Raw genomic sequence first — 22,486 nt, 5'->3', positions numbered from 1 at the left:
TATGGGGCTGGGAGGCATGGGGCCTCCCCTAGGGTCAGTTGTATTCCCCAGTCCAAAGATGGAATAAAGATACTGAAAAGGTACAATATTCAGCACTGAAATGTACAGTATTCAACAACAACAGAATTACAACAACAATATTACAGGCAAAAAGAAAGTATGACCCAAAGCCATGAAAAAAAGAAATGAAGAGAAATTTTCTGTGAGGAAGTGCAGACATTGTTCTTACTAGACACATACTTTAAATTAGCTATTTTAAATATTTCAAAGTCCTAAAAAATCATATCTAGAGTAAAGGGAAAGTGTGAAAGTTATATCTTACCAGAGAATATAAAGAAAGAAACATGAATTATACAATGGAAATTTTGGAGTTGAATACTATAACAGACTTGTATAAAAATACAAAAGGGAGGGTCCTCCCTGGTGGCACAAGGGGTTAAGATGCAACCTATCACGCTATCCACAGCCTCTGCTGCAGGAGTTCGATCCCTGGCCAGGTGGCTACCCACATGGTGCAGCCGACCTCTCCTGTCTCGCCCGCTGCTCCCCTCCGCAGTGTATTTCAGTCAACCTGACTGTTCTGCTCCCTACTCTGTCTCTGGTGAATCCTCTCACCCTCACACACATCTGGCCTGTACCCCAGATTTTGTATAAATAAATAAATCTTCAAAAAATTACTGAAGGGAGTCTTTTAGGTTCAAATGAAAGAACACTAACCAATACCTTCTGTCCACATGAACTGATGGTGGGAATATGATGGTGACTACATATGAGAGGAGAAAGCCTACACTGTACAAAAATGAACAGTGATGTAAACTATATATTATTATATTATTGTGTATGTAAAATAGAAATTAATTACAAAAAGAAATAAAGACCTCCAGAAAGGGATACACATAGCAGACTTAAAGGCATTATTAATGCTTATTTTCGCATTTTAAAATCAGATGATACTGACTTATGTGAACAGGTGCAAAACTGTATAAAGTTGCTTTTTGTGAGACTCTATGAAAGGGTAGAGGGAAAGTATATTAGAATGAGGTTTTTGTGTACTATTGAAATTAAGTTGGTAGCAACTTCAATTACTACAAATTATATATTTATAATTACTAATTATAAATTAGGATTAATTTTAATCCCCAAATCAGTCAATAAAAATATCCAAAATATGTAATTAAAAACAAAATAATTAAAATGGTACACTGGATGGCTAATATAACATAGAAGCATGCAATAATGGACAAATGAAGAAAGAAAAAAATACATGACATATAAGAAATATTTAAATGCCAGATGCCAATTCTACTTTATCAGTAAAATTATTGAATAAAAATGGGTTAAATGCACCAATGAAAAGAGACAAACATTTAAAATGGGTAAAACATGATGAACTACATACTGTCTACAAGGCCCACACTTTAGTTGCAAACACACAAATGGGTTTCAAGTAAAAGTCAACAGTCACATCATCTAAACAATAAATGAAAGAGCCCGAGTGGATAAGTTAACACTATCAAAATATATTAAAGACAAAAAATCTTACTAAGACAACAAAGAACATTTTAGAAAAAAAAAAGAATCAATGTATCAAAGATACAAAATGATTAAAAGCATAATATATCATATACCTAACAGCAGTGCCTCAAAGAACATGAAACAAAAACTGACAGAATTTGACAGAAGTTAATAATTTAACGACAACCGTTGACAACTTCAATAATATAGTAATTCATTTCTATAATGAATAGATAAAATAGAAAAATTGTGAGCAAGGAAATAAAAGATTTTACAGAACTGTATGCCAACTAGACACAAAAGATAGCCTAAGACCACCCCCCCAAACAAGAATAGAATATGCATTCTTTTCAAGTTCACATACAGCATTCTCTAGACTAGATCAAATGATAGGCAATATAACAAAGGTCCATAAAAGTAAAAGAACCACATTGGAATAAAAGTAGAAAACAATAAATGGAGAAGATTTGGTATTTGTGATTTCGTTTGTATAATTTATGTAATTTGTAAATTTGATCTACCATTTATGTAAATAAATGTAAATACATAACTATAAAATTTCAGGAATTTGGCGTTATACCTAGACATATGCACATTTGCACACGAACAGCCCCAGCCCCAGTGCCACAACCACATCAGTTCATGCCATCTACCCTTCTCCCCTCCCCTGCCCTCTCCCCTCTGGTAACCACCATAGTTTTCATAGTCTAAGATTATTTCTGTGTCTTATGCCCATTTATTTTCTTGGTTTCTTTGCATTCCACAAATGAGCGAAACTATTCAGTAATTGTCTTTTTTTACTTATTTCCCTTAGCATAGTCACCTCAAGTTCCATTAACATGTCTCAAAAGACAATGATTCATCTTTTATAATAGCTGATTAGTTTTCAACTGTGCATATAAACCATAGTTTCTTTATCTAGTTATCTGTCAATGGATATTTAGGTTGAGTCCATGATTGGGTTATTGTGAGTAATGCCGCCATGAACATAGAAGTGCATAAATATTTTCATATTAGTGTTTATATATTCTCTGGAAAAATTCATAGAAGTGGTATTTCTGGATCTTATGGTATTTATTTTTATTTTTAAGGAACCTTAAGACATGCATTTTTCATAGAGGATATAATAATTCACATGCCCAGGAGGATTGAGGGAGTGTTCCTCTTTCTCTACAACCTTGCTGACTCTTTGTTCCAGTCTTTTGAATAGAATTCATTTGCACAGGTGTGAAGTGATACCACACTGTGGTTCAGATTTTCATTTCCCTAAATGAGTAATGAGCATTTTTTTCACATGGCATGGACCACATGTGTTCTTTGGAGAAATGATTTTTTGCTCTTTTATCCATTTTTAACTGTTGTTTAAAGTTGTTGAGTTGGATGAAATCTTTATATATTTTGGGAATTAACTTGTTTTTAGATATGTGCTGTGCAAATATTTTCTAACAGTCACTAGTTGTTCTGTGAATATTTCTTTTTCTGTGCAAAGGTTTTTCAGTTTGTATCTTTAAAGATGTATTTATTTATGTATACAAGAACTGGGGTACAGGGCAGAGGTGTGGGAGGTGAAAGGATTCACCAGAGACAAAGCGGGGAACAGAACAGGCAGACTGACATAACACACTGTTGAGGGGAGCAGTGCATGCAGCAGGAGAGGTCTGCTGTGCCATGTGGGTAGCTCCCTGGCTGGCAGGAATCAAACTCCTGCTGCAGAGGCTACGGCCAGCTTCATAGTGCTGTGCTTAACCCCTTGTGCCAGAATTAATCCACTTGTTTATTTTTGTTTTTGTTTCTGTGCCATTAGAGTGAGTCCCTGAATGCATGTCTGAGGTTGAGATCCGTGAGCACATTGCCTCTTTTCTTTTATGTATTTTATGCCTTAAGGTCATGCTCATCACTTGGGAAACTGCCAGGGTTTTGGAAGATCTGTGCTACAAATGGTATACAGAACAAATATATGCTAACTTATGCCATGGAATGTTATCTAGCAAGGAAAAGGAATGAAGTACTGATCCATACATTGTACAGCATGCATGAACCTTGAAAATAGAATAAGTGAAAGCAGCCAGTCACAAATAATACCTATTATGTGACTGCATTTACATGAATTGTCTGTAGTAGACAAATAACTCCACAAATACAGAAAACAGATGTGTGATTTTTCATGTACTATAGAGGGAGGGACACAGGGAGGATTTGTTATTGGGTTAAGTTTCATTACCTCAGAAGTTCATGAATATGTCCTAACATTAAGTTGTGGTGACAGTTCTACAACTATGAGTTCCTAAAACCCACTGAATTGTACACTTTAAAAAGGGGAATTTTTGGTCTATGAATATAGTTGATATTTAAATTAGATGAAGAGGGCCTCCCTGGTGGCATAGGCAGTTGAGTGCTGCATTGTGAATCTGTCCGCAGCCTCTGCAGTGCGGGTTCCATCCTGGCTGGCCGGCAAGGGTCCCACATGACTCTGCAGACCTCTCCTGTCTCCCCACTGCTCCCCTCAGCAGTGTATTTTGTCAGTCTTCCTGTTCTGTTCCCCACTCTGTCTCTGGTGAATCCTCTCAGCCTCCTGTGCATCTCGCCTGTATCCCAGCTCTTGTATAAATGAAAAAAAAATCTCAAAAAAATGGAAAATAAATGAAGAGATTACTTACTTGGGCATTTAAATTCAATTTTAAAAACCCTGTAATGGGGCCTCCCTGGTGGCACAAGGGGTTAGATGCAACCTATGAAGCTGTCTGCAGCCGCTGCAGCTCAGGTTCAATCCCTTCCAGGGAGATACCCACATGTCGTGGCAGACCTCTCCTGTCTCAGTCTGAGCTGTTCCCCTCAGTGGTGTATTTCAGTCAATCCACCTGTTCTATTTCTCACTCTGTCTCTGGTGGATCCTCTCACCGCCCACAACCCCTGCATCGCTGGCCTGTACCCCAGCTCTTGTATGCATAAATAAATAAATCTTAAAAAAAAAAAAAAACTCTGTAAGACCACAGACGATACTGACTTGTGGTCAGATCCTGTCCTGGTAGACAATTTCTGTCCTCTGGGTGACATTTATGCTTGCTGTCTGCATCTCAGGGGCAGATTACTCTTTGCCCTCCCTGGACTCTAATATGTACAAGGCAAGGCCATGTCTTCCAGGTTTTGTCTCCTGTGCTGAGCACCTGCTGTGCTGGGCTTGCAGAAGGAATCATACATGTTTGTTAAGTGCATTACGTCCCATTCACTCATCTCATCTATACTGATCAGTATCAATCTAACACATGTATCATTAAGAGAGAAAAACTGACCCCAGAGTACAAGGCAGAGATGGTCTGAAATCCAAAGTGCTTTGGTGAAACTCATATAAAAGCATCAGGAGTGAGTGACAGATGAATTTACAGGGACCCTTGATTCCTGGATTTGCACTACCCCACTCAAGTCTGTACTACTTGTATGAGCCCTTTACAGAAATAACGGGCACTTTTTCAGTTGTTCTAAGTATACATATAAAGGCTATTTCTCTGCCCTATGCACCAAAGCCTTCTTACTTGTGTTCCTTGGCATCAAATGCTGCATGTCTGTCCTCTCTGAAAACAATTTTAACATCAGTAGGAAAACCTTTAACTCTCTGGCTCTGGGTTTTATTTTCCTAACAATTAAGCTGTCATTTCATACTGTCCGCAGTCTTCCACTTCTTTCATTTTTGACCATATAAAGTGGGGATAAATTATAAATTTGACTCACTCAAGATACTAACTGAAATCATTATTCTATTTTATCAGTGTCCAGAATGTAAACAAACAGGGCAGATTTGTTCTTCAATAAAATCAGTGTTATGCAATGGAAGGCTGTGATTGCTTAATATAATAAAACTGCAAGCAGGGTGACCATGTGGTGTCAGTCACAGAACATAATGCAGACACAAAAAGGTGAGAGTCTCACGGGTGTGTCTAGACCTAGAGAGCACAGATGTTTTGGTGGAGGGACATTCATTATCTACTGAGCATTTGGTGTCCTGAGTCCACCTGGAGCAGGCTCTCCTTGGAAGCATGAAGTTGTCTGTCGAAGTCTTGTTCTGGATGTTTCACCTGTAGCCCAGCTTCCCCTTCCTCACCCCCATTCTAATTCAGGCTCCATTTCTGTGTCCCACTTTGCCCAAGGCAGTCCTGGGAAATGATTCAATTCCTTCAGGAAACCCATCATGTTGTAGAAGAGATGAGGTCTATTACCTTGAATCTGTAGGTGACAGTGGGTGCCAGCACTTGATGTTAATGGAGTTTTGAGGGCACAGATGGAAAAGGAAGTGTGCTAATTAGCCCTGACTTAATGGATGCTGGACTGGGTGGGGTTATATAATCACCATCTCTGGTGCAGTCCTCATTTAAAGCTGAATGCATTTTAAGCACTTAGGGCCCCTCACACATCCCAAAAGAGCCACGCTAGGGCCTGTAGATTTGAGACAACATTGTTCTTCAGGCCATAGTTCTGCCCCTCAAAGACTGCAAGCACACTACCACCCAAGGCTTGCCCCTGCTGGTCCCCCTGCTTGTCCTTCCTTGCTTTCAGAGAGGCTTTCCCTGAAGTCTTGATTTAAGATAATATGGCCTTTCTTCTTCCTTGCTTATTTCTTCTCCATAGTGTTAATCGTCAAGCTATCCACCACACTGCCAGCTTAGTGATGTTGATGATGTGTCACCTTTTAAATTTTTATTATAGAAGCACCACTGGTTTACATTTTTGTTAGTGTTTTGGGAGTATAGAATTTCCCCCCTCAGGTGCAAAAACCTATACTTGTCTGCTTAGCAGAGATGAGTGGACTTCCTCCCCAAAATGGAGTTTTTTTTTAAAGGAATAGAGGAATCAAATGAAAGAATTCTCAGTGGCCATATGGAAGAGATAAAGTGGTGTATACATATCACACACACACACAAACACACACAATGGAATACTACTCTACAATTAAAAAAAAGATAAATTCACACCATTTATGGCAACATGGATGGAACTGGAAGCTATTATGCCATGCAAAATAAGCCAGAAGGGCAAAGATAAATACTGGATGATGTTACTTTTCTGTGGAATAAAAAGAAACCAAACAAAGTTTGTCAAAGACAAACTTTAGTGTCTATAAATTCTTGATGATGTGTCTTCTTACCTAGGACACCAGCACCTTGACGGCAGGGGAAAGCAGAGTCCTTGTACATCAGGTAAGCTGGGTTAACAGTTTAACCAATCAACTCAATGCCTTCCAGGGATGGATCATATTGCACAGGTTATGTTGAACCTGAAGAAATGTTCTGACAGGTCTATGACTCCAACCCCCAATTTAAAAACCAATAGCAAGTCCAGATTTGATTTTACAGTCGAGTCAGTCAGAGTTACCTGTGTGGCGGAAGATGTAAGGACCAAAGGCTATAGGAATCTCTTATTTTGACAAGTGCCCTCAAAGACATGCTCGTCCCTCAGGTCATTAGCTCATGTTCCTTCGTCTAGCAACTTATAAACACGATAGGACTGTGGACTTTCTGGACATTTTCTTTGCTTCTCACCAGAGGAACTCTTCAGAGCAAACAAAGTTATTGTCTTGCTGACTTTATTGTCCCAGGCAGCCTTGCCAGTGTGGAAAGGACATTTCCAGCAGTGCAAACCATAGAATTCTTTCCTTCTTTTTGAGTCTACAGCACCTTTTCCAAAATCTCTTTCTGTAGGCATGTGTCATACAGTATAATACAGTTACATTCTATTGTCATTGTCTGTGTCACATTCTGGTATCCCCGAACTTGCAAAATGATTCTTTAAAATGTAGGTAGACCAAGGGTCATTCTTAGTGCTGTGAGTTCTATGGGTTTTGACAAATGCATGTTGGTAAATGCAGCTATCTTAGTATTTTCCCAATAAGTTACTTGTGTTTTTAACATCATTTTTGCAGAGCATAAACTTTTAATAAAGTGCAAAGGTCTGTTTATTATTTCATCGGTCATGCTTCTAGTGTTTTACCTAAAAAGTTACTAGCAAATCCAAAGTCACATCTATTTGTATTATTATGTCATATTTGAGAAGTTTTATAGTATTGCATTTTACTTTCATGTTTATGATTCAATTTGCATTTGTTCATTTTTAAATAAGGTTTAGGTCTGTATCTAGGTCCATTTTATGAGTGTTGTTGGCTTTCTGTGTATAGGTCTCCTGCAAATTTTGTTAGATTTATGCTTAGATACTTATTTTTTTCTTTTCTTTCATTTTTTTATTATTTATTTTTAAAGACTTATTTATTTATTTATTTTTTATTTATGCAAGCACTGGCTACATTCAGAAGCATGGGAGGATGAGAGAATTCACCAGAGACAGAGCAGGGAACAGAACAGGCAGACTGACGAAGTATGCTGCTGAGGGGAGCAGCGGTCGGAAGGAGAGGTCTGTGCTATGTGGGAACCTTGTTGGTGGCTGGGGATGGAACCAGTGCTGGAGAGAATGCGGGCAGCTTCACAGCCCAGCGCTCAACCACTGCGCCACCAGTGGAGGCCCTGCTTAGGTATTTCATTGGGGTAGTATTTTTATAATAGATAGTTTCTTTAATTTTATATCCCAGTTGTTTGTGTTGCTTATGGGGAAACTAATAAACTTTCGTATATTGACCACATACCCTGCAACCTTCCTATAATTGCTAATTATTTCTGAGATTTTTTAAGATTTCTAGTGGTTTTCATATCAATATGTATTCCCTTTATAGCTTTTCTTTTCTTTTACTTATCATATTAGTTAGGACAGCCCCACAGTTCTGAATTGGTGTAGTGGCAGAGGACAAAATGGCCTTTTTCTCCATCTGAAGAGGAAATCTATTTGGTGGCTCATCTTTAAGTGTAATGTTAGTTACATGTTTTCTTTTATACATTTAATTAGTTTAAGGAGAAAAGCCCCTTAAATTCTGGGTTTTTGAATTTACTTTTTTTAATTTTGAATATGTGTTGAAATATATTGAATGTTTTTATGTCTGTTGATACAGTAATATATTTTTTTCTTATGCACTCTTAATGTAAACTGTTATATTACTTGATATGTAAGTGTTGAACTGGTCTTGTATTACAGGAATGAACCACACTTAGCCATGATGTATATAATTTTTCAATAATTTCAATACAAGTCACTGGATGTGATTTTTTTTAACATCTCTAGTTTTTCAGTGTTATTATCTTTTTATTATATTTAGTTGTTTTGGTTTACAAAGTAATTATGGTCTCAAAAATGAATTGTGTTACGCAGGAGGCGCAATACGGAGGCAGAGTGAAGACACAGGGCTCACCGCCGCCATAAACTCACAACACTGTGCAGGACAACATCGATGCCCCTGAAAGAGAAATGGGTGGCCAGGGCACACACCAGGAGCAGGGACCAATGGCAAGAAACTGGGAAAACGTTAACTGACCTGCATCTACAGTTATACTGGAGCAGAATTAAACCCCCTACAGATGTGGACTCGGGGACACAAGCCACATTGGGGACTTTGGAGATTCAGCACTTCCCTCAGCGCTGGGCTCAACCCACTGGGCCCTCCGGGAGGCCCTATTTTTGAAGACACCGTACCAATTCTCTACAGCTGTGAGTGTTTTTCTGATGGTAGAAGGTACATAAATACTTCATACCTATAGATGCACACACAAGCCACACTCATGTAGACTCATATGCACACACTTGCACACAGTGCAAGACATGCACATACACCTAAAGGAAAGAGTGCAAATACCTAATTCCATGCTCACAGCTAGCTCTGCTTCACACTCCTGTCTCGCTGTCTTATTACCATGTGACCCCTCTCACTTTTCTAAAATTTTCTAAATGCTTTCCAAAATTTTCTAAATTTTCTAAACTTTTCACTGCTGATACAAGAATGTTAAAGGAAATTTAGGTCTCTGGTATCCGATGTGTTGGAAGTGTGGGTGCAGTCATAAACGGGAAGCAAACGTGGTCAGTTTCATACACCATTTTAATGTGTCCTGGGGTACACATTTTAACTAAACAATCCATTTCAGACTGTCTCCTCCAGGCAGAGAAAGAACATCCAGATGCCTCCATGCCCCAGGGCCCCGCAGGCAGAGCAGGTCACCTGGAGGTGTCCCTGCAGTGGGAACCAGTGTGCCCACGGCGGCCGCCTCCTCGTGCCCTTTGGGACCTGCGTGGGAAGAGCAGAGCCAGTGAAGCCCAAGCACGGAGGAGGTTCTTTCCTTAGTGACACCCCCTGGGAAGTGCTGCATGGACACAGATGCGACAAAACGCAGATGGAAACCAGGAGGCCCTATTGAAGCGCCACTCACTGGCGGGTAAGCAATTCTCAAAGTTGGAATCTCCGTTGTGAAAAGGGGCTCAGTAGAGAGGGACTTCCTACCGTGTATGTCAGTCCCTGACAGCGCCAGTCAGCCCGAAGAGCTCCTGCCTCGTCTGCGCCGTCTGGGTGCCCAGGGTCCACCAGCAGTGCCCTCACAGGATAGAGCCTAAGATGGGGAAGCAAGGCCCTGGGGTCCCAGCCTATGGCCCTGGGGCCTCTGGGGGCTCAGCCCGCACAGCTCCACTCCCATCCCGGGCCCTGCACCTGCTCAGCTGCCCTAAGCCCTCCTCTCCCCCCTTCCTCTGCTCTGTTCCCCTCAGGTGCTTCACCAGACCCGTTGCCCTCCCTGCCCTTCATCTGCTCTGCTCCTGGGACTGCTGTGCTTGCGGACATCTGTGCTCCATGCCTTTGTTCTCATGCTGCTCCTGGCCCCTCTGGCTGGGCCCAGCCCCTGACCCCTCTCCAGGTCTTGGCCTCCGCTGGTGTGCTCCTTTCACTATGGCCACTGAGTGACTGCCCTGGAGCGGGGAAGTGAATTCTAGGGAGGTGCTGGTGACCATCTAATCCACAACAGGGTGAACTCTGCTCTTGTGTTTTCTTCCGAAGGGTGGACAGAAAATGCAACATTTTAAAATCCTATTAAGGATTCAACGAGCTCTGGCCTTGTAGCCTCCGCTGGACTGAAGGGTGGATTGGGAATGGTGTTCATAGCCCAGTGTCTCTGCAGGGAGTGGGCTGAACAGGGGCTTCTCGTTGGGGTTATTCGGATGGTGCTGGAGAGCTGGGGGACTGGGCTGGAGGTCTTCCTAATGCTTTCCTGGCCCCCCTCCAGCTGGGGGCCTAGCAAGGTGGTGCTGGGCTGCAGGGCTTCCTCCTGTAGGGGGCCTGGCAGTGATGTGGTGTTGAGCCCCTAGGCCTCCCGCAGCACAGGCCCTGACCTGGAGGCCATGCTGGGCTTCCAGGTGTCCGGCAGCAGGGGCCCTGAGCCGGAGACAGAACTCTGCAGGATGGCATCCTTCTGCGGGATGCCTGGCCCAGAGGTGGTGGTGGGCTTCTGGGTGTCCTGCTTCAGGGACAGTCCCACCCGCAAGATTTCCCACCCCGAGACCTCAGGCTGCCGGTGGTCCTCTGGTATCGGGGCACAGTGGGCCCCATTGGGACTGAGGAGCTTGGGGAAGATGGTAGGGTCCGGCCCCTCCTCACCCACCCACTTCCCGGAAAGCAGCATGAGGTAGGACCACATCACAGGGTCATACCTGCCCTCCAAAAGCGCCCTGTCCATGACCTCCTTCCGGAACCCCAGGCGGACCATGGCTTCCATCACGGCCTTGTGCTGGCCCGGGGTCGGCTCGGGGCAGGGCGGGAGTCTGTTGGGCAGCCCCACCCAGGGGTGCTGGATGATGCTGTCCAGGGTGCTGTGGCTCTGGGGGTTGAGCATCATCATCTTCCTTAGCAGATCACGGGCACTGCTGGGAGAGGTAGTATGGCTCGTTGTAGACGCCGCTCAGCACCCTGACCCACAGCTCCCCAAGGCTGTTGCCCTTGAAGGGCAGCTCCCCGGTGACCATGTCGTAGAGGACCACCCCCGGGCTCCAGATGTATGCCGCGGGGCCAGTGTACTCCTGGTGATGGAGGATCTTGTGCGCCACAAACTGCGGGCTGCCGCAGGGGGTCTTGAGCAGCGCTGTCCCAGAGAACTGGGCACTGAGCCGAAGTCTGCCAGTTTTATGTTTCGGTGCCGGTCCAGGAGCAGGTTCTCTGGCTTCAGGTCCCGGTGCACCACGCCCCGGGCATAGCAGTGGCTGAGCATGGTGAGGATCTGCTGGAAGATGCGGCGCACCTCCATCTCCCCCAGGTGCCCGCACCTGCACAGGTAGTCCTGCAGGACACCCCCCTGAGTGCGCTCCAGGACCAGCAGCACCTTATCCTCGGTGTCCACCACCTGGAAGAGCTGGAGAATGTTCGGGTACCAAAGGACTTTCATGCAGGCCACCTCACGGACCAGGAACCTCTGAGGCGTGCCAGACTTGGGGATGACCTTTATGGCCACCTACGTGCCCGTCGGCAGGTGCAGCGCCAGCTTGACCTTGCCGTAGCCGCCCTCCCGCAGCTTGCCGAGCATCACATACTGTCTCAGGGCCATTCCCTGGGCAGACAGGCACATCGAGGCAGTGAGGGCGGACCCGCTCCTACACTTGCAGGCCCTGGCTGTCTAGAGTCCTCAGCACTAGCTCCGCTACCCGATTAACAAGTTCACTACTAGCCTAGAGCTAGTAGTATGTGAAAAGGATCCCCGAAACTAACTAAATGCTCCCCGCGCTGACTCCTCTACCAAAACACTAAGGACGCTAACTTACCTCTACCAGAAATACTAACTATGCTAACCTAATTAGGATACTATTACTAACTTACTACGCTCTCAAAAATAAAAACACACAACCTAAAAATTAACAAAGATACATATTTAAAAAAACAAAAAAACAATAACTAACAACTCAAGTTAACAAGAACACAGACAAACAAACCACAAGGGAACAAACAATTACAAACTAACAAGTAAAATAAAAAAAAAAACAGACAACAAAGGGGAAATAACAACACATGCAAAAATAACAACACAAGGGAAAATGGGGGCAATAAAAAAATTTTAAAAAAATAAAAAAAGAAAAAATAAGCAAATAATAAAACAATAAAGGAAAATGAAAAAACAATTAAAAATAAATAAAATAACTAAAATAGCTAAAATAACTGAATAAGAAATAAACAAAGCAAAAGCAATCCAACCCACCAACATGCCTCTCTCTCCCTTCGAGTCCACCGTCACGATCCCAACACTCCTCGCTCTACCTACACCGCCGCGGGCCACGCGGGGGCTTAAGTAGGCTCCGTGGGTGACGTCACAGAGCTCTTTGTGGCGTCAGAGCAGTGGCCACGCCCCCGGCAGAGTGCATCCCGGGGGCCATTCAGCCTTCACGGCACAGCAACCTCCAAGAGGTGTGTGGACAGACTCCCTGGAGACTGGAGTCCACCCCGATCCAGAAGCCCGCGGGGCGCTGGCGAGGCCGTGTCCTCTGTCGCGAGCACCTGTCCCAGGTTTCGGCTTTTAGGGTCTCTCCACACAGTCCCCCTCAAACCCTGATGCGTCTCACATGACGCGACACATCCATGGGCACAATAAAACGACACCATGTTGGGAGCATGAGACGCGACAGAGTCCGCTCTTCACACCCAGACATTGAAAACTCTCTGGGACATGGTTCCCCCATTTGGCCCACGAGCTGCATGTGCCCCTCGGCGTCCTCGCAGGCCAGAGGCCGGGTCGGCTCCCAGGGCGGCAGAAGCTGTAACACGGGCCCTGCAGGTGGTGTCCGCCCCAGCCCCCGCAGTGCTGAGGGGACACCCCCTGACCTGACTCAGCCGGGGCTGGGGGCAGCTGGGGCTGGTCAGCTCCCCCCGAGATTTCTGGCTTGGAAATATCTGCGTCTGGGGCTCCCGTTGGCGCAGCGGGTTGAGTGCAGCTCTGTGGAGCTGTCCGCACCTCTGCAGCACATTCCATTCCCTGCCCGCCAGGCAGGTGAGCAGACCTCCCCTTTCCTGCCCGCTGCGCCCCTCAGCAGTGTATTTCGTCAGTCTGCCTGTTCTGCTCCCCGCTCTGTCTCTGGTGAATCCTCTCACCCTCACAACTCTGGCCTGTACCCCGGTTCCTGTATAAATATATGTTTTAAAAAAAGACTATTTAAAATAAAACTGCTTCATGCTAGAACTCGGGGTCGGGGAGCAGAGGTTGGCAAAGGCCAGGTCCAGACGCTGTGGCCCTGCGCCCCTTGGGGTACGGCCTGGCTCCTAGAAGTGGTGGGTTCGCGTGAGCAGTGGGGTCCGCTGCTGCTCAGGCTGCAGGTTCCCCCCGCCAGGCCAACCCTGATCACTCACGCACAGCATCCGCTGAGGACCAGGTCTCCCCTGAGCAGCCTGGGGCGCGGCCAGAGCCCCGAGGCTCAGAGCCTGGGTTCGGGGGTCGGGCCCGGTGGCCCCAGCACCACGTGTCCCAGGCCCGGAGGGCGGAGGGTGTCATCCTCTCGGGGGACAGGACGCCCAGGGCAGGTTCTCTTGGTTCCGCCCCCCCGGGGACCTGACCCAGCAGCGGCCAGGAGAGGCCGTGCTGCTCCTCCTGCGACCACCGCTGCTCCCGGCTGCCACGCAGAGAGGTCGCAGCCTCTCCCGTGTCTGGGGTGGACTCGCGGGCCCGTTCCCGTCTTTCTCCCCAACCTCCACGGCCACCTCGGGGGAGTCCGCGATCTTTGGCCGCCTGTGTCCATGCCCGCCTCAGCCTCAGGGGCTGCAAACCCCACGGAGGCTCTGCATCGGTCTCGCCTCTGAGAACAGACGATGCCCCCACCAGCCTGGGTTGCTGCGCGTCACGGGCCAGGGCTGCGGCCCCGCACTGGTTCCTCCCCTTCCTTCAACCTCCCCCACAACCAGGGAAGAGCGAGAGCATCAATCAGATCATCGCTCGCTGGCCTCACGCCTTCCCTTGGCCCTGCTGGGCTTGACACTACCCCAAAACCCCTTTGCACAGGCTTCCCTGCCCCGCTGGCCTCAGCCCTGCCCCCGCCCACCTCCCTTCCCTGTCCAGCCCTGCTGGGTGAGCTGCCCTTCTTTTTTGTCTTTAATTTTATGTATTTTTACATCATTTTTCATTTTTGCCAATGTTTGCATTTTCACCTTGGTTATAGTCCCCGTACAATTCCCAACCCCCTTGTTTGATCCTACTCCCTCCTCCCCTGCACGGTAGTGTGTCTCTGGCTTGTAGTTGCTGTTGATTGTGATTTTTACTTTATTATAATTAATATTTTCCTAGTCCCTGATTTAGGTTTTCTAAATTCCTGCTATGAGTAGGACCATCTGGGTTTTTCTTTTTCTTTTTCTTTCTGGCTTATGTTGCCCAAGCATGACCCCTTCCAGCTCCATCCATGTTGCTGCAAATTGCATGTGTTTATCTTTTTTGATTGCTGAGTCATATTCCATTGTGTATATGCACATTGTGTATATGCACATCTTCTTGATCCTGTCATCTATTTTGGGATATTTGGGTGTCCTTCTTTCTGCCACATCCTGTTGCCACCTGGGGCATTTGCTCTTGTTCTTGCAGAATCCCCAGATGCACCTACCAGTTCTCTGACCTTGCTTTCCTCCAACCCACATGTCACTTCTGACGGCCTTTCTTCCTGAACCACATCCTCTCCTCCCTTCACAGTGTCATCTGCACCTAAATCATACTAACGTGTTTTAAGAATTTCATGCTAGAATGGAATATCCTCCTGTGTCTTGAGCTCCTGACACAGTTTTGCTTATGGGAAGAATGCTGTTGACTGACCCAAACCAGTCCTAAAACAAGAACATTCTAAAGAACTGTACATTTTGACTGTCCCCTTGCCTTTTTACATGGGAACATTTTCTCACTCTCCATCAGGAAATAGATGCAAACAGTTTGACTAGGGAAACTTTGTTTGAAGCAATATTTCAAAGTACTTCAAATGACAAATGTCACATGTGATGTCATAAAGGTTTACATCATCATACATATATACATACATACATAAAGGTTTACACTGAGGTTTTTTTTTTGCTGTATTTTAATCTGTAGGCTTAATTTTAGAAGTGCCTCATAGTCCAAATCAGTGTCAATACCTATGTCTAAACATACAAGGAATGCAGATGGGGAAAGAAGAAGCAAAACTATCACTATTTGCAGACAATTTGATAATATACACCGAGAACCCTAAAAACTCTACAGAAAAACTCTCAAAATAATCAACCAGTTCATAAAGTGGCAGGATTCAAAATCACACAACAATCAGTAGCCTTGCTATACACAAACAGTCTGCAGAAGAAGAAATCAAGAAAATCATCCCTTATATAACTGAAACAAAAAAATCAAATACTTGGGAATGAACCTAATGAAAGAGATGAAAGACCTATACAGGGCCTCTCTGTTGGCGCAGGCAGTTGAGTGCAACGCTGTGAAGCTGTCCTCAGCCTCTGCAGTGCCTGTATGATACCCGCTGTCCTCGGAGCTACCCCCATGGCGCGGCAGGCCTCTCCTGTCTTGCCTGCTGCTCCCCTCAGTGGTGTATTTCGTCAGTCTGCTTGTTCTGCTCCCCACTCTGTCTCTGGTGAATCCTCTCACCCTCCCACACTTCCGGCCTGTACCCCAGTTATTATAAGCATAAATAAATAAATCTTTAAAAAAAGAAAAAAGCATTATTGAATTTGCTAGCATAGTCAGTCATAGTGCTCTCATGACCTTTATATTTCTCTGCTAGCTGTAGTAATTTCCATTTTTTTTTCTAATTCTATCATAAATTTTCTCTTGCTTCCATTGTTAGCCTAGCTAAAGATTTATCAATGGTGTTTATTGAAGAAGTAACTCTTACTTCATGGATCTTTGTTTTGGCTTTTTGACTTGTGTTTCATTTATTTCTGCTCCAATTTAAATAATTCCATTCTTTTATTTATTTTAGTTATTCTTTGTTTTATTTCTCAGGTTGTTTGAGGTGTACTGTTTAATTATTTATTTGGGATTTATGTTACTTCTGGGTGTAGGTCCCTTCTGCAATTCCCACTCAAAATCCTTTCTCCCTTAACCTATGTTATTTTTGTTCAAGGAGTTAATAAAAAAATAATATTTTAAAATGTAATTGAGTAAGAGGGGTTTCCACCAGTGTTAGTATTTTGTAAGGTCTCTGTGCCCTATGTGCAGTCACCAAAGTGCACCCACTTCAAAAGCACCCGCGGTCTGCCCCCATAGCCATTGTGATTTCTCCCACGTCTTTCTCACACCTCCCTATTTTTCTTTCCCTTGGGGACCTGAGTTCTGTGACCAGTGGGCAAGGATTAGTATTAAAGTTTGATGTTACATGACACTTTATTTGGTTTCTCTATAGTCCACGTACAAGTGATGGACCTGGTATTGTCTTTTTCCTAGTGACTTATTTCACTCCGCATAATGCCTTTTACTTCCATCCGTGTTGCTGTAAATGGCAAGAGTTTATCTTTTTTCATTGCTGAGTAGTATTCCATTGTGTATACACATCACATCTTCTTGATCCATTTATCTGATTGGGCACTTAAATTGTCCCCACATCTTGTCTATTGTAAATAGTGCAGCAATAAACTTGGGAGAGCAAGTTTCCTTTCAAATTAGTGTTTTTGTATTTCGGTGGTAGAAACCTAGGGGTAGGATTACTGGGTCACGTGGCAGATCCACTTTTAGTCTTTTGAGAAAACTCCATACTGTTTTCCATAGGAGTGACACCAGACTACCTACAGCAACAGTGGAAAATTGTTCTTTTGACTCCATATCCCCACCAACACTTGTTGCTTCTTGCTTTTCGATATGTGTACCTTGTGGATATTTTTTTGGTCAAAATTATGCAGATAGTGTTCTCTTATTTTTTTAAGATTTATTTATTTATGCATACAAGAGCAGGGGTACAGGCCCGAGGTGTGGGTGGTGAGAGGATTCACCAGAGACAGAGCGGGGAACAGAACAGGCAGATTGACTGAAATACACTGCTGAGGGGAGCAGCAGGCGAGACAGGAGAGATCTGCCGCGCCATGTGAGCAGCTCATTTAACTCCGTGCTGCAAACAGCTTCATAATGCTGAGATTTAATTATTTGTGCCGTGAGGGAAGGCCCTTTTACTGCAATTGTGAAGAGGATTTAATCTCGATTGAACTTTTGCTTGCTGTAAATTCTTGAGAGTTTCTCAGAGTGCCTTCCAAATTGGTAGAGATGCCTAGAAAAAAAATTTGGCGATTTCCTGTCTATTTTGCTCATTTGGAATATGACTTGGAAACTATAAAATGTTCTGATTTTCTATGTCCTTATTCCCCTGCTTATGAATTTTTTTTCCATTGTGGGTTCTGTTTCTCTTCTTCATTTTATAAATACCTCATAGGGCTCCCCCATCAGCCCTTGTCTTGTCTAACTTTGCACACAGTACTAGATCATCTCATCCACATGACGTTACCTACACACTGAAGACTTCCAACTCAACCTCCAGTCCTGATCTGACCTTTTTACAACTGCCTCCTGGATACCTATGCTAAGATATTCCCGAGCAGGTAAATCTCAACACATATATCTCCCTCCCAACTCCCAAATTGATTTCTGTGCAGCCTCCTCACTCATCGTTTTGTCTCCAGGCTTGCTCCACTCTAATTAGAATCTCCATATGGAAGCCTGAGGTCCTTTTATTATTGTCTTTATTTTTTAAATATTTATTTATTTATTTATTTATTTATTTATTTATTTATTTATTTATTTATTTATTTATTTATTTATTTATACAAGCACTGGGTACAGTCAGAAGCATGGGAGGGTGAGAGAATTCACCACAGCCAGAGCGGGGAGCAGAGCAGGCAGAAGGACCGAAGTACACTGCTGAGGGGAGCTGCCGGCAGCAGGAGAGGTCTGCACACCGTGTGGGACCCTCGCAGGCGACCAGGGAGAAGCCCAGAATCGAATCAGTGCTGCAGAGGCTGAGGGCAGCTTAGCAACCCAGCGCTCAACCGCTGTGCCACCAGGGAGGCTCCCCTTCGTCTTAGCATGACAATCAAGGGTTTTACAGTCTGATTCTATTATCTCTTAGCAATCATACCTTCTCTGTAACTATTTATTCAGTTGTACTAAACTACATATTCCTTCAGCTTTTTCCAGAATGTACTACTGCTGTTTGGAATGTCCATTTTTTCTCTGCAAAGAACCTTATGTCAGGAGTTAGTTTAGCTGTTTGTATCAGGAAGCCTTTCCCCATGTTCTCTGCTGGGGGCACATCAAGAATGATTGCCCTGTTTGCTCAGCTCACACTGTGGAGCAGGCCCTCTGGACCCCATTATTTCCAAGTTCCTGCTGAGCATCAGGGTGTTTTATGCAGGGTTAGGCATCCTGACTAGGATTTTTACTTCCTGTGTTTTCGATTTCAACCCTCAGACACAAACCTGATAAGGCTTCTGTGAATCAAATACCAATAATAATTTATTAGCCACCAAGATGGCTTGTGTTCTTTAGTGCCAATGGGAGATGGCCCTCTCCACTAAGAGGACTCAGGAATCCCTTGGGAGCTTTCTGGTCTCAGAAGACCTAATTCAGCCTTGGAAGAGACTTGGTTCAACCTGAAATTGAATCCCTGGTGAGCAGTGCCTTAGAGGAGTCACTGGGAGCCCTGCGGAAGAGACATCTGGCCCTTGGCAGTGCTTCTGAGTAAAGCATACACTGTCGGGGTGCTTCAAGCAGGATGTGATTTTCAGTTAACACAGCTGGTATTTGATATATACATCTACTAAGTGAAACAAATCACCCCCTTACTTAGAAGCACAAATAATAACATTGCTTATTGCCACTCTGAGTCATAATGGGAGTATAGGGCCTCCCCGGTGGCGCAGCGGTTGAGCATTGGGTTGCAAGGCTGCCCACAGCCTCTGCAGCACCAGTTCAATCTTGGCTGCTGGACGGGGCTCCCACATGGTGCGCAGACCTCTCCTGCCACCCGCTGCTCCCCTCAGCAGTGTACTTCGGTCCTTCTGCCTGTTCTGTTCCCCGCTCTGGCTCTGGTGGGTTCTCTCGCCATCCCGCGCTTCTGGCTGTGCCCAGTGCTTGTATAAATGAATAAATAGATCTTTGAAGAAAAAAGAAAAAAAAAGAATAATGTGATTTAAAAAAAAAAAAGAAGAAGAAGAATGTGAATGTAGCTTTCCTCGGTCCTCCAAGTCAGTGTCACCAAGCAGCTCTGGTCACAGCACAGTCAAGACTGTGTGTCCATGTGAAACCATGCAAAGCTGAGAGGATGACTCAGTCTGTGGGTCTCATCTATGTGCTCACAGCTGCAAGACACAAGTCAGGCTTAAGGTGCAATGAGGGGGAATTGTGGAAAATGAAAATTTTTAAGGCCACGGATGTCTAGCTGTCCTACCCCAAAGAGTGCCCACAGCGTCCAGTAGTCCCAACCAAAAGCTGCTTATGCAGGATGGCCCCGTCCTGTCAATCAGAGCCTGGAGGTAGTGCACACCAATAAGTGATGAACCAGGACCCGACTCACAGTGGCAGCTGGAGGTAGTCACAGTGCAACAGGGATGCAAGGTCCCTAAGTCAGAGCAGCCCAAGCAGCTTTCCTGCAGCCTGCTGCCTAAGCTAAGGTGCCTGGAGACTGAGTGGCAGCAGTGATTTCCCACTCCACTATCCCAGTATGTGCAGCCTGCTCTGAAAGCAGCAGAGAACACAATCTTTTCACTATTTGCCACTCCCAGTGCAAGCAGCCACATTGTTTTACTAGGAGGTGCTGAGGCAGAAATCTGAAGGCAGGACTGGACAGTGTCAGATGCAACTGCACCAAGAGGTTGTGTCAGGCATTCTGGAGGAAGGGGCGGCAGTGAGCAGTGGTGCTAGAAGATCAGAAGCTGCTGATTAGAGGTGGTGGTGCACATGCCTGCAGTGCCATTCAGCAGGTGGGGGTGTGGAAGGTCAGGCATCGGTGTTACACTCTTTAAAGTTGCCAAACATAGGCCGACAGGAGACAGCTCTTTTCACAAGTGGTGTTAGAGGACCAGGCACAGATTTACAGCTTTTCCAGAGATGCTACACATAGGCCAGGGAGACCAGTCAACAGGCAATGTGGGGGCAGAGTTAGAGGCGGAAGCAAATGTCAAGCAGTGTTTAAAAAGGAGAGATCAGATGCAAAGGTCTGCAATGAATGAAGGTTTTGATGAATGAAGGTCTCAGTAAATGAGTGTCCAAATGGAGTGTCCCAATCAACGCATGAAACCAGCTACTGTCCCAGCTTATACTTCCTTCAGTGTATCCCCCTTTCATACTGGATTGGTGCATCTTCAAAACTGACACCATTTCAACATTTGATTGGCTCCTGCATGAGATAAATTCTGACTGCTCCTTTTACAATGTCACATCTTCTTTAAAACAGAACCCCACCAGCATGTGAAACCCTATCTACCCTGAGGTTGCGTGGTCTTGTGCCAACAGTGGGCTCTGCAGAAGAGCCAGGCAGGCAGGCTGTGCTGCCTTTAAATGGCACTGGCCAGGTTCAAACCTGACTGGCATGTACCCAAAACCACTCTGGTGCAAGGGCCCCCTTCTGCAATGGAGCTGGTCATGCCCCATTGCACCTGGCTGCTGTGCTGGGGGAGCTGGAAGTTAGGGAGGGGTCTTCCTACACATGCTGCAGATGTAACACCTGCTATAGCGTTTGCATGCTGATTTCCAGCAAGGCCTTTCCAGGACTAGACACCTAACTACAGGAGGTGTCACTGATAGTGTTTTTAGTCTGAGAATTCAGATGTCTCCAGACTGGGCTACCTGATTGGATCTGATCTGACCATTGGTGCCATCTATCCAATGTGCCCCCAGATCCTTTTTTGTCTTGTCCTTGTTCGGTTTTGGTAATATTGTAATGTTGGCTTCATAGAACGTGTTTGGTATTGTCTCTTCCTTCTCAATTTTTTTGGAAGAGTTTGTGAAGAATAGGCACTAATTTGTCTCTGATTGTTTGCTAGAATTCATTTGTAAATTCATCAGGTCCTGGGCTTTTGTTTTGGGGGAGGTTTTTGATTATCATTTCAAATTTGCTGCTTGTAATTGGTCTGTTTAGGTGTTCTACTTCTTTATCTAGCTTTGTGTGATTGTAGAGTTGGAGGAATTTGTCCATCTCCTCTAGATTGTTGAACTTGTTTCCATATAACTCTTCATAGTATTCTTTTGATTTCTGCTGTGTCTGTTGTGATTTCTCCTCTTTCATTTATGATCCTGTTTATTTGTGCTTTCTCCCTTTTTTCCTTTGTGAGCCTGGCTAGGGGTTTGTCTTTTTTATTGATATTTTCAAAGAACCAGCTCTTGGTTTCATTGATATTTTGGATTGTATTTTTAGTTTCAATTTCATTTATTTCTGCTTTGGTTTTTATTATTTCGTTTCTTCTACTGGTTTTGGGGTTTTTTTGGTGTTCTTTTTCTAGATTTTGAGCTTCAAAATTAGGTTGTTTCTTTGTGTTCTTTCTTGTTTCTTGATGTGAGCCTCTATTGCTATATATTCTCCTCTTATCACTGCTTTTGCTGCATCCCATACATTTAGGAAATTGGTGTCCTCATTGTCATTCAATTCAAAGAATTTTTTTAATGATTTATTTTATTTATTCATTCATTTATTTATTTATACCAGCACTGGGTACAGTCAGAAGTGTGGGAGGGTGAGAGAATTCACCAGAGCCAGAGCGGGTAGCAGAGCAGGTAGAAGGACAGAAGTACACTGTTGAGGGGAGCAGCAGGCGGCAGGAGAGGTCTGTGCACCATGTGGGACCCTCCTCCACTGGCCGGGAGCAGCCGGGGATCGAACCAGCGCCGCAGAGGCCGCGGGCAACTTCACAACCCAGCGCTCAACCGCTGTGCCACTGTGGAGGCCCAATTCACAGAATTTTTTAATTTCTTCTTTGATCGCCTCATTAGTCCAGTGGTCTTCCAGTAGTGTGGTTTTCAATCTCCAAGAGATAGGAGAGTTCCTTGCCTTCTTTTTATGGTTTATTTCTAGTTTGATGCCTTTATGGTCAGAAAAGATGGTTGGTATGATTTGATCTTGGTGTTGGTGTATCTGTTGATGTTTGTCT

Source organism: Talpa europaea (genome assembly GCF_964194135.1).
Source record: "Talpa europaea genome assembly, chromosome: 14".
Lineage (NCBI taxonomy): Eukaryota > Metazoa > Chordata > Mammalia > Eulipotyphla > Talpidae > Talpa > Talpa europaea.
The sequence above is the reverse complement of the archived record's forward strand: the minus strand, read 5'-3'. Positions refer to the sequence as shown.